Source organism: Euleptes europaea, chromosome 1 (genome assembly GCF_029931775.1).
Source record: "Euleptes europaea isolate rEulEur1 chromosome 1, rEulEur1.hap1, whole genome shotgun sequence".
NCBI lineage: Eukaryota > Metazoa > Chordata > Lepidosauria > Squamata > Sphaerodactylidae > Euleptes > Euleptes europaea.
In genome coordinates, this window is record NC_079312.1 from 148010926 (window position 1) to 148016492 (window position 5567).

Here is a 5567-nt window from a genome sequence, read left to right on the forward strand (position 1 = left end):
TCTTCCTTAAGTGGTAGAGAAACTCTTCTTCTTCTTCATTATTATTATTCTATATTTAATTATTATGTATTGTTTTTATTTGTATGTATGTATATTTTTAACTTGTTGATAGCCTCTCTGAGCCCTGCCTTGATGGGGGGAGAGCAGGATAGAAAATACATACATACATACATACATACATACATACATACATACATACATACATACAAAGCATCTTTGCCCCCCCAGCATCAGAGTGAATTTCTGTTAGGGTTGCAAACTTTGGCTTGGGAACTTCCTGGACATTTGGGAGTGGTGCCTGGACAGGGCACAGTTTGGAGAGGGAGCTCAGCAGGATGTGACACTACATTCTGTGATGTCACATCCTGTGATGTTATGTCCTAGTTAAAGGTCAGCTCCCAGCTCCTCCCCTTCATGTGAGGTAACTTCCTCCCATAAAAATGTGTATTCTAAATTTAAATTTCACACTTCATATCACTTCCCCCTGCCTTTTTGTCCTATTTTACATTATTTGTAGGCTTCTCTATGTATGTGCTGTATATGTCACACTAACCCTTTCTTGCTAAATATTTATGCTGGTGTTATCCAATTATGTTTCACCCAACCTAAAAAAACAACAAAACCCTCTCAAAATCCTCTTCAGGTTTTTCAGTGTTAAGAGAAAATCTCACTCGGGAGACCCATATGAAGATGACAGCTAACTGCAGTCCTGCCCTTCTGTCAATCTTCAATGGTTCCCTGGGAGGGTTGTGCAAAAAAAAAATTTCCCCAATAAATTTGGGTTCGGGTTTATTGGGCCCGATTTTTTCGGTAAACCTGAAATAAGCCGAATACCCATACTGGTTAATTCTGGTATTCAGCTTATTTTCAACATTTACCAAAAATTTAGGCCCATTATAGTCTATGGGGATTTTTTGAAGCAACTGGAAGACATTTTTGAAGGTAGAGTCCCCACATTTGCAGTGTGGCTGCAAGGGACTCTTCTTAGACCAGGGGTGTCAAACTCATTTGTGAGGAGGGCCGGATCTAACATCAATCATGTCTCTTGTTTGGGCCAAAGATGGGTGGCCTCCGTGGAGGGGGAATCCCCATTGGGAAGCTCCCCCCCCCCTCACGGAGGCCAGGTCTACCCATTGGTTTCTATGGGCCACCATAGAAACCAATAGGTAGACCTGGTCTCCATGGGAGTCTCAGTCAGGAGGCCAGGTCTACTGCCATGCAAAGCAATGGGTAGACCTGGCCTCCAGGCGGAGACGGTTCCCCCCCCCCCATGGAGACCAGGTCTACCCATTGGTTTCTATGGGCATCGCCCGGGAAAGTGGGGGGATGGTGGGGAAGCTCTTGGGAGAGTGGGGGGGTGGGGGTGGGGTTGGCTCGTGGGCTGGTGAGGAGCCCTCTGGGGGCTGGACTTGGCCCACAGGCTGCCAGTTTGACACCCCTGCCTTAGACGGCCACCAAAGTTTGGTGAACTTTGGAACAGGGGGTCCAATTTTATGGGCCAGCAAAGGGGTCACCCCCATCCTGCAGGCATTTGCGAGAAGAGCTATCCATTGGTTTTCAGGTTCAAACGTTCAGTGTTGCCAAGGTCTGGCGGAAAGAGCTAATTCCAAGCTGGCGCCTCAAAGTCTGGGGGCTGCCTTCATTTCTGGGTTGCTTTGCATGATGTCCATGCAAATTAGCTTCCAAACAGATGGAAAAGGCTCAAATGCAAGAGAAATAAGGCACAGAAAACATTTATTTTGGTGGCAAATGAAGTCCTGTGAGCAGTTCTTTATTGTGGTCATGAAAAATCTGATTCCAAGAGATGGTCACGATGCAGGGAAATGATATCAGAGCCAGCCAAAGCCATGACCAAGGCAGCTTATGTTAAAGAGATTGCTAATCCACGCAGGTGAGGGAGTCTTCTTCAGAAGGGCCATGAGCAGCTGATGGAAACTAACGTTCTCTGGACTGGATGAGTCCTGTCTTTTAAAGTGCAGATCAGGTCAGCTCACTGCTGTTAGTTGGTCAGACCAAATTGACTCTGATTACACAACCCCTACCTCAAAAGGGCCCCAACTATGAGGCCTCAACAAAACCAGTCAAAAGAAAGGAAGAAAAGGTGGAGAAAGCACAGAGCAGTGCCTCTGAGCAAGGCGAATAGCCGAACCCTAAAAGCCAAATACCTATTCAGCTTTTTCGGGAATCGCCTATTCGGCTTTATCCCCAGTTTTGGTATCTGGTAAACCCGAATCCCGAAAATTACCAAAACGGCTATTTTCGGGTTTATTTTCAGTTCGGGTTTATTGATATGCACAACCCTACTCCCTGGTCTTTAGTGTCTTTATAGGCAATGATCAGTTTCTCCTAGTTTCTAGGCATACCATAGAAGAACAGAAATCTTAGACCATCCGTTATCTGCAGCTATTCTAGGACTCTTGTTTCTCCTAGATGTTATTGTATACCGTACAGACTATGAGAAACTGACTGTATAATATGATATAGCATAGATTCCACCCTCTTCTTCCATTTCCTTCAGGAAAAATTATATGTGTAGCTCAAAGATCTGCTGTAATTCTGGAAGAACTGTAGGCCCAACCTGGAGGTTGGCAACCCTAATTATTTGACTGAAGTGTTGCAATGACAGCCTTTTTCTGACTGATTGGTTTTGAAAGATGCATACAAAAATTATTGTTAAAGGTTCATAATGTACTCTGAGTGGATCACACTGGGAACAGAAACAAGATCAAAGCTGCAAAAAGACAATAGGTTTTTCCCCCCAGAGAGCTTGAAAGACGGGTTGCTGCTTATATTTTATATACTTCTGGTAAACAGACTTTGGAGGGATTTTGTATTGTTTCAAAAACTTGTTTGGGCAGAAACAACAGTTGTACGTGGGTGTGCCATGGGAAACCATACGTCTCTGAAACCACGTTCAATTCTCTTAGAAACTGTTGTCTGTATCCAGGATCATTGTGTTGCATGAAGTTCTAGTTGCAGAAATGTCAAAGGATAACTCCAGAAATCCATACACAGGGTTGCCAATGGTTTCAACAAAAATACTGCAATGCTTGATACAGATCTTGGAAGCTATGTTGGGTCGGACCTGGTTAGTATTTGGATGGGAGACCAGCAAGGCAGTCCAGGTCATGGCAAACCACCTCTGAATGTTTGTGTGTGTGTGTGTGTGTGTGTGTATATATGCATATGCTTAACTTTCCCACTGAAATCAATGGAAGAATAACCACAGAACCCGACATTTACTCAGAAGTAATCCTCAGTGGGCTCAATGGCTGTTACTAGCAGGTAGAAGTGCATGGTGTTGCTGCCATGTATTTAACAATGAAGTGCCTGTAGTTACTAGGACTGTACAATAGGTAAAAATGCAAGGCAGACATGCTCTCTACATACTGCCCTCCTAGGGACTCACTGTGTTCAATCTCTCCAGCCTTTTTTCCTGCCAAAATCTCTTTTTCAGTTTTCATTAGAAGATTCAGTGCACAACCCTGAAGGGGGGTGTGTAGATCCATGGCAGCTGGGAGCAGCGGAGCCTCGCCGCCTCCTCAGAGGCTTCCCGGCTGCCATAGAGACAAAAAAAAATCTTTAAAAAAATAAACAAAGAAAAACGGGGGAAATGCCCAATTGAATACAGCGAGGCTGCACCACCCAAAAGGGTGGCACAGCCCCACCGCCACTCAAGGGTGCATTCCCGGGGCTAAAGGCAGCTCCACCCTGGGAACGCCACACACACACACACACAGGCACAAGTGATAAGGTGGCACCTATGCCAGCCCCTCCTTCAGGAATGGTCTGCAAATCCTGCCACCATCTATCCCCACAGTCAGCTGGAACTACCATGGGAAGCCAATTCGTTTCCAACAAAAGTCTCTCCCTTTCCAGATTTCTTCAGTTGAGCCAGTAGGGTTTCTCTGGGAGTGCCCGGCCTGGTCGCTGAGTGGTAAGTTCAGTTCCTTCAAACCTTGCTGGCTGCGATGGAGAACAAGCAGATGGGGGTGTTGCCACTTTATCAAGCCACAGAGGAAAGAAAGAGCACAGCCATGGAGCTTGGCTGCAGGGCCGGATCGACATTTTTTGGGAAGGGGGGCAAAAGTACAAATTGATGCCCCCATATATTATATACATATTTTTCTTTATATAATCTGCTGCTGCTACTGAGCCCCTCTATGTATTGTCCGGGGTAAGCACCTCCCCTTCCCCCCGCCCCAGATCCGGCCTCGCTTGGTTGCAGTGGTTGCAGGCTTATTTAATTAGAAAATACTGGACATTTATATGTCCAGTATTTTTTCAGTTTATTTACTGGAAAGAAAGGGAGAAATACTGGACTCTCTGGTTCAGAACTGGACACCTGGCAACCCTATATGCAGATTCCCAGTTCCACAGCTGGCAGCCATTAGTTTATTTTTGGCCTTCAATTAATCCTGACGTTTGTATACATATAATATCAGACTCCATATAATATCAGACTCTAAATGGATATCACAGGAAATTTTCAACCAGCTGTATATTTTTTTCTGTCTCTTGGCTTTTCCTCCTAAATAACACTCAATGTTTATAAAATGTGGATATAGAATATAGTTCCAGATATATTGGTATAATTTCATTTTGACAAGCAGCAGAAGCACAAGTACACACTGTAATCTAAGCACATGTTCCTTCTCGTTCTATTTGTACGGGGCACAGGCTTGGAACAAGTGTCATTATACTACTGCAGTGCTATAACCTTGGCATTGGTGTGGGAGAATCTGTGGGCAATGGCTGCTCCAGTCACTGCTGCAATAGTTAAGGAGATGGAGAACCATTACTAAAGAAAGAGCTTTGGGGGGCACTGCTCAAAGGGATATTCTAGGCCTCTTGCTTGAATGAAAGTATAGTCACCCATTTATTTGTGGAGATAAAAAGGAAAACATGACAGTACTTTTTCAGTTGATCAGAATGGAGATCTGACTCTGCCTTCCAGTATCCTGCCTTATCCTGTCTTATTAGGATAATTACTAGGGACTGCCAATCAAATGGCGGCGGGGGGGGGGACAGAATGGTTGGGTTGGGGGTGGGCAACTGCCAGAAAAGCAAGGCAGTCAGGCTATTTCCCATCCGCTGTTATTTTAGAACCAAAACAGACATGATCCTGGGAGATCCATGACTGGATCTTTCCAGCAATTTTTAAAAGAAAAGTAGCTGCGGCACAGTTCACATAAGGAACTCCTACGTGGTTCTGACAATCAAACCTCTCATGCTATTATTAGCCCAAGAAAGGTTTTTGTAAAAGACGAGTAAAGACAGTATTTTGCCCCTTTCCAGGGCATGGATGGGTTTCATTGCTGAAACCATGTGGGAATGGAAGGGAATGGAATCTTATTCCTCCACACCTTTTCCCTGACTGAAATGGAACTCCTAGGATTGCCACCTGCAGGTGGAGCCTGGAGATCTCCTAGGATGACAACTGCCCTCCAGACAACAGAGATCAGTTCCCCTGTAGAAAACAGCAGTGTTGGAGTGTGGATTCTATGGTATTATACTCTGCTGTGGTCCCTCACCTCCCCAAACCGCAACCACCCCAAGCTCCGTCC